The sequence below is a fragment of the Narcine bancroftii genome, chromosome 1, assembly GCF_036971445.1.
Source record: "Narcine bancroftii isolate sNarBan1 chromosome 1, sNarBan1.hap1, whole genome shotgun sequence".
NCBI lineage: Eukaryota > Metazoa > Chordata > Chondrichthyes > Torpediniformes > Narcinidae > Narcine > Narcine bancroftii.
In genome coordinates, this window is record NC_091469.1 from 338,742,681 (window position 1) to 338,750,814 (window position 8,134).

At 37.7% G+C, this 8,134-nt stretch overlaps 1 long non-coding RNA gene across 1 annotated transcript in view; it reads right to left on the reverse strand.

Annotated features, from left to right (window-relative positions):
• Positions 1 to 4,134, reverse strand: part of LOC138748826 (uncharacterized) — an 87,547-nt gene extending 83,413 nt beyond the window's left edge. Inside the window, exon 1 of the long non-coding RNA XR_011348268.1 lies at positions 4,003 to 4,134. This is a non-coding gene — a long non-coding RNA (uncharacterized lncRNA). The remainder of the gene's footprint in view (positions 1 to 4,002) is intronic.
• Between the last annotated feature and the right edge of the window lie 4,000 nt (positions 4,135 to 8,134).

Genomic DNA, 8,134 nt, shown 5'->3' on the forward strand with positions numbered 1-8,134 from the left:
AATGAATTGTTTTTCATATCTTATATGTTTTTCTTATTCCTTGGTGGCTCCTCTTCCAGTTCCCAATCAGATGGCCACCATTTATCCCATCAAAAAACATGGGAATTGTAGACCAACATATATCTGAATCTTATTATTTTAGCTACAACACTGAGCTTTCTGCAATGTCACATACAACAGGTCACATACATCAGATTATTAATATCACAAGGAATTTCAACAATGAGATATTGTTATAAGGAGGCAAATAGACCATTGATAACTCACAGAGCATCTTTTACTTGGCACAAATCGCTGGATTATTTAAAATTACCAACAGGGTGTATCTCACTGTTATGTTTCCACAGATTGTAAGCCGTGGCAAAATGTTGACAGGAAATACATACAGATCTTTGATACAGATATCTATATAGCATCAACAGATTATACAAATACTTCCTGTCAGTGACACTCAAATTCCTATTTCTACATATTATTAATTTTGTCAAGTAAATATTATTTTAGTACATGATAATAAAATATTAGCAAACCACACAAAATATTAACAATGGTGATAAGGCCTATGTTACATTGAAAAAAAACACTTTTCTAATTTTCAACCACCTCCACTACCTAATAATAAAAGGGAAGGTAATCAATGGGGTCAAAAACCAGAAACTAATTAATCTTACAAATTTTGAAAATAATTAATAAAGGAACCCCCATAAAGAAACAAAATTAAGGTTTATTTCAGTAGTGGAGCATCTAATTTTTTTCTAAAGCCAGACATGCCTTCTTATCAGACAACCATTGAGTGTGAGTGGGAGGGGCAGCATCTTCCCATCTCATTAATATGGCCCTTCTAGCAATAAGGGAGGTGAGGGCAACTACATGGGATTGTGAAGCAGTGAATCTCTAACCTGTTGGCCCACTTATTCCAAAGAGATCAAAAGAAGGATATGGAGTCAAAGTAATGTTAAGAACTAAAGACAAGGTACGAAATACCCCTTCCCAAAAATTGGAAAGACAGGGACATAACCAAAACATATGATACAGTGAACCTTCTTCAGTTACACATTTATCATATTTAGAAGAGAGATTAAAATAGAATTCAGCCAACTGGACTTTGGAATAGTGGGCTCAGTGTATTACCTTAAATTGTATTAATGAGTGTGTGACACTCAAATTCCTGATGTTACAATTTGTCATAAAGTTTTGGCAAATTTAAATTTGTCTGGTGCTGTTAGTGAAATGCTATTATAGCACCAGTGACATGGTTTGAATCTGGTCCTGTCTGTAAGGTGTTTGTGTGTTGTCCCCATGACTTTATGGGTTTTCTCTGGGTGCTCTGGTTTCTTCCAACATTCCAAAGATGCGCAGAGCTATTGTTAATTGGTCATGTGGGTGTATTTGGGTGGCGCGGGCTCATGGACTGAAAGCCCTGTTGCTGTGCTATAACTCTAAATTCAATTATGCTGGCATAATGGAATGGATCCATTTCCTGCCAGTTCCTATTGATTCCTGATTTTAGATTTCATATGTTTTGGCAGTGAGTTGGTTACACACCTGATGCAGTAAGGAGCTTCAGGTAGTACAGCTAAATTGACTCTGAAAACATGTTGAGCAAAGCCTAACTGGACAACCCATTCAGTCCCATTCAATTGAGCTGAAGTAGATTGCAAACTGGTAAAGACAAAGTCAACCTTCAAGTAATTTTTTTTTTAAAAGAACACTTCCAGGTAGCCCACAGTGCCAATAAGATCCGTTTAACAAGCTTAGTGGAAAATATAATGATTAACATGTTAATATTTAAATACTAGTTAAATGGCACAAAAAAATCTTATGACAAACTTTTTTCTCTGGGGCTATCTGAAGGAAGAATAGTTATCATTCAAAGATTATTCTAAATTTAAACTTAAAATTTTAAAATTATATTTAAATTTTAAATGTAGTCAGAAAGCATGGTAATAGGCCCTGTGGGCCCACAGGCCCATGTCGCCCAATTACACACAATTAACCTGCAACCCCTGGTACATTTTTTTTGAAAGGTGGGAGTAAACCAGAGCCACCAGGGAAAATGCATGCAGACACCGGGAGAACATAAAAACTCCTTACAGACAGCACGGGATTCGAATCCCGGTCCCAGTCGCTGCTGTTGTAACAGTTTTGCACTAACCACTATGCTAACTGTTGTGAGAGATTAAATGGAAAAATGTTTTCCTGAATTGGTTTATTTTATGCAGTTTTAATCCAAGAGAACCTTCTGAAAAGATGATGTCTAGCATCCCTAACGTTCTTCCATTTTGACACTTGTTTGCTCTTTCACCCCTTTAAATAGTGAATAATGCCATAAACCAAACAAAAATTGATTCTGAAAATCAGATTTTGCCAGCAGAAGGAAGAAATCTGATAGATACAGCACTTGTGTGAAAAAGTGAGAAACTAGAAATACAATAGAAAACGTACATGTCATGTTACTTTTTCTCCTTGGTTATAATGAAATCAACCAAATCAAAACTGAATCTACTGTTAACCACAGTAAATTACTCCTACATAGTGACTACTGAGAATTAGCTAATTTAGTAGTCACAATTGAAAACTAACAAAAGATGTTCATTTGGGCAATCAGCTGTTTTATTGTTTCACACATTCCACTTGTCACTTTAATTGGTCATTTCTTTTGTAGGGCATAGACCACCACTTACATGCTACAAACTGGCCCACAAACAATGATGGATTTCAGAATTCAAAGGAGTTAACAATAGTGCGTTAAAAATCTAATTGATTATCTCAGTCATTTTGTCAAAGATATTCAAGATCTATCTTCTTCAGCATGATGCTGAAACAAGCCATGAAAGACCTCAACAATGAAGACGCTGTTTACATCCGGTATCGCACGGTTGGCAGTCTCTTCAATCTGAGGCGCCTGCAAGCTCACACCAAGACACAAGAGCAACTTGTCCGTGAACTACTCTTTGCAGACGATGCCGCTTTAGTTGCCCATTCAGAGCCAGCTCTCCTGGCCAAAATGTTTGGCCAGGAAGTCAGCCTGAGATCCTCCATCAGCCAGCTCCCCACCATGACTACCAGCACCCCCACATCTCCATCGGGCACACAGAACTCAAAACGGTCAACCAGTTGACCTACCTCGGCTGCACCATTTCATCTGATGCAAGGATCGACAAAGAAATAGACAACAGACTCGCCAAGGCAAATAGTGTCTTTGGAAGACTACACAAAAGAGTCTGGAAAAACAACCACCTGAAGAAACACACAAAGATCAGCGTGTACAGAGCTGTTGTCATACCCACACTCCTGTTCGCCTCAGAATCATGGGTCCTTTACCGGCATCACCTACGGCTCCGAGAATGCTTTCATCAGCGCTGTCTTCGCTCCATCCTCAACATTCATTGGAATGACTTCATCACCAACATCGAAGTACTCAAGATGGCAGAGTCCGCAAGTATCGAATCCACGCTGCTGAAGACCCAACTGCGCTGGGTGGGTCACGTCTCCAGAATGGAGGACCATCGCCTTCCCAAGATCGTGTTATATGGCGAGCTCTCCACTGCCCACCAAGACAGAGGTGCACCAAAGAAGAAGCACAAGGACTGCTTAAGGAAATCTCTTGGTGCCTGCCACATTCACCACCGCCAATGGGCTGATATTGCCTCCAACCGTGCATCTTGGCGCCTCACAGATCGGCGGGCAGCAACGTCCTTTGAAGAAGACCCCACAGAGCCCACTGACAAAAGGCAAAGGAGGAAAAACCCAACACCCAACCCCAACCAACCAATTTTCCCTTGCAACCGCTGCAACCGTGCCTGCCTGTCCCGCATCGGACTTGTCAGTCACCAATGAGCCTGCAGCAGACGTGGACATACGCCTCCATAAATCTTCGTCTGCGAAGCCAAGCCAAAGAAGAAAGAAAGAAAGAATTGCATATAAATATAAGCAATGCTATTCTCCTTGTTACTGTCACTGATATTAAAATGCAAAATAAACAAAAGATGCAAGTTTTACCAGTGGATGTTTTTGTTTGCCTCTCCCAATTATGATTCTTTATGTTTCAGAGTGTTCACATGAAGGAAGAGCCTTGCAGTATTTCATGAGGTTCCTTTGTTTACCAAATCACATGATTATCTGGTGGATTAATATTCTGAACAGGAACCAGAGAAGAGTGGAAGGCAGTGATATAGAACTACTGCAAATCTTGATGCTGCATTAATCACAAATGCAGAATGCAAACAAATCAACTTCTCCAGTAACAATAGATTGAAGAAATAGAATGAAATGCATTTTCCGTTCATTGATTAATAACTCTTAATATTAGTTTAAAGTGTAATGTTTTCCTTTCAACATAAGCACAGATTTTTTTTTTAGGGAAAAAGTTTGTGCAACTTTTACCAAATAAATAGCTGCTACTGGACTGTGCACGAGTAAATTATGAATTAATAAAACCAAAAGTATTTGCAATACTAGCAAAACATTTAGAAGATAACATATCAGTTCATAATGCATAGTTTGGTGATCATTGTCTAGCAACCTTCCTGTCAACTAGCTAAAAAAAAACAGAAGTGGTTCTGAGACACTTGCGGAAGGAAGTGTACCACCAGTTTTTTTCAGGCCATGCATTTATACTGGCTGTTTTGAATAGTTATATTTAGAACCATAGAGCATTTGAGTTTTATTATTTTCTTTTAAACACCAATACTTTATTCTTAATATTACCAACTTAAGATACAAATATTTTTGCTATATCTGAAGCCTTCGGTTTGTTCATAAAATATTGGCAGCATGTGTCTTTAGTTTTTTTTTAGTGTATTATTGCAGCATTGCTCAATAACCATAGTTCTCTGCAGCATCAAGCCTAATGAACAAACATTACCAGGCCTCTAAAATGTAAAAAGGCATTCAAATAAGAAAATCTGGCAAAACCATGCAATTGGGATGAGGCACCTCCATACATTTATAATACTTCACCACACAATCAAGTTATATGAAAATGAATAAGAGGAACTAAAGCCAATGGCCAAGTAGCAAGAGCAGGTCAAGCCCATCAGAAGTACTAGAATGGAATTTTGCTCAACAGTCTAAATTTGTAGTTATTTTGAATTTGAAGGTTGCAAGGATTATCTTTTCCAATAATGGGGGTGGCATGGTTAACATAAAGGCAGCATGGTTAGTGTAGGGCAGCACAGTTAGCCCAAGGGCGCCTTGGTTAGTGCAAGATTGCCACAGTTAGTGTAAGGGCAGCATAGTTATTGTAGTGGTTAGTACAATGCTGTCACAGTGCCAGTGATCCAGGTTCAAATCCAGGGCTGTCTGTAAGCCTAAACCTAATGCTAATTATTTAATGTTTAAAGATTATTTTGTGGGTAATAACAAAATCACAGTATGTATACTTGTGGTTAGGAATATTAATTAGTTCTTTTGCAAGCTTAAAAGCACAACACACTCTTTTGTTGATGATTTTTGACTCAGCTTCTGATCAGTACAATACATGGGATTTTTACTTCTTTTCATGGAGATTTATGGAGTTTGATTGGGAATGAGCGCTAATCCAAGGAATAAAGCTTTCCAGCAATGCAGTACCACTCAGAAGGCAATTCAAGACTTTGATCCTGGACTAATGAAAGAATGACAACATATAGCACAGTCAGAATAAATTGTGACCTAAAGGAAAGTTTAGAAAGAGTGGAATTGCAATCAGTATGCCACCCTTTCCCTTTGTGGCAGTCAAAGTTGTGAATCTAATAAATCATGTTGAAGAAGCATTGGTAAATTGTCACAGCTTATATTGTTCATTCAATCCTCTTCATATTGGTGCAGGCAATGGTCTAATTGAGATGTTTAAGATTATTAGAAGTATAACTAGTGGATTATGGGACATTGAAACATTGAGGTTAAGTTAAAGATTCAGCGGTTCAAAATGAGATGTAAGGATTCATATCTCACCTTGGCAGCCAACAGAATTTAAATTAATTGAATTAAATATAAAGTAGAATTTAAATATTAAGCTAGTTTGTAGCATAGTTGCTACAAAACTAATAGATAATTGGAAGGCCCATTTATTTTTGAGAAACAATTCTGCTGTCCAAACATAACTTCCCTGTTTTTTTTAATACCTTATTTTAATTTTGAGGACAACATGCATCAAGAAATAACCAATACTTAAATACATAAATTGAAATGAAAAAAAAAATCAATGGTACATGTTGTGCATATCTTCAAAGAGTCCCATCCCCCTCCCTCTAACAAAATTTAAAAAAATAGAAAGTAAAAGAAAATAGATAAGAAAAAAAAAGAGAAAAGCAGGAAAGAAGAAAAAGAGAAGGAACTGTCAGGGTGCAGTATTCAGATCAGAGGATCTAATTCCTTTTCTTACCTTGATCTCAAATAGGGGAAAGAACCAGGACCTAGAACTCAGGAACAGAACAAGTGTTCAATCCTATGTTCTGGAATATGGCTGCCATACCTGCAAAAACATAGTGTACTTAATCAGTGATTTTCTCCAGGGGAACACAACTATGCATTTCCGCATTGCATCGGAATCAGACTACCAAGTAACCACAATACATTTTCTGGCCACCGCCATTGCAATTTTAAGAAATTCTAATTGGAATGCGGACAGCCTCATTTTGGATCTTATGTCCTGTAATGGAAGATTTAAACCATGTTTTTTACTTTTGCAGCCTTTGCTTCTGCAAGGCTGAGAACCTGCTTGTTTTTTAGAATCAGCAGACATAAGCTAAATTTCACCGAGGGGCCAGAGATGCAGTTATCTGATGAAAGGACATCTGTGTAGCAAGAACATTTAATCTCCCTGCTTGTTTTGGTCACAGACAGTCAGAGGCCTAACCTTGATGCAAAACAAACCATTGTATTCAAAGTGATAAGCTGAAAATTACATTATTCGATAGAAGCCTAGGCATGCTAGCTTGCTCGCTTATCTTTATTACTGTGTTGGGAATAGGTGCTTGGGTAAACAGTTTTTGGGTAATATAAGCCATGGTCCCGCTGCTGAAGTTTGAGACTCTCCGAGAGGAGGCAACATCTCTCAGCAAGAAGAAGAACTTCTAGAGTCCAGCCAACGTCACGGTCGAGGGAGGTGGAGAAGCTGCTACCGGCGCCCTGACAACCTACTACAAGTGTGCGGTCATTGCCCCGCTTCGGCAGTTGGGACCAGTCCAGGCATTGAAAAGTATAATTGGGAAGGGCTTGCATGTTGAGGTTTGAAATCAGCTTTTGAATTTGTAATAAACATTTGAATAAACTGAACTGCTCTCGGTGAGTATGTCTATTTTCTTTCGGTAGCTCAAACACTGTGACCAATCTAAAACGAACAAAGTGAGAGGTACAAGTTTACCCAGGACATGTCCTAGGAGAAACAGTTCTGGACTTTGTGGCAATTGTTTCCCAATAATCTGGGCTAATAACCTTTTAAATTTTCCCAAGAAGGTTTCACTTTAAAGCTTGACCAGGTGGAATGTAAAAAATTCCCATTTCTTCACTGCATCTAAAACATTTATCAAGTATATTAGAATTTATGTAATTTCTGCAAGGTAAGATATAGCTGTTGCAAAAAAAATCATATTGCACCAGTCTATGTCTTATGACAAAACTTTCCTGTTGAATAATGAATTATAAATTTTGGAATGCTGAGATCCAAGGAATAGCATTTTTCAAAAAACTTATATTTTGCACTTAAATGTAAAGATAATGGTTCCATTATTGTCACGTAATGCTACATTTAGAATGTAGCATATATGAAATTCTTTGCCTTTTGTCTATCGTAAGGCAGACAGAGTTGCCACTTTTTATCAGCACTTAGGTAAAATTAGGTAACTGTGACATTAGTATAAAAATTCCAGGAATAGAATTAAATTTACGGGATTATCATTGCAATGTAATCCAACTTAAATACAACAAACTCCTGATAATGAAAATTTACATCAAAAGGGAGATTATGATGTGGAGGTGCACTGCTATTTATCTTTGCAGGTGAAACCCTTTACCTAACATCTGGATGTTCATACTTACAACTTGCTATTACACAGGGAACTAAAACCTCAATTTCTTTCACGCTTTATTCTATTTTCATTCTCAAAGTATTTGTTCCATGCTTCCTCATATTAAGACAAAATATTACAAA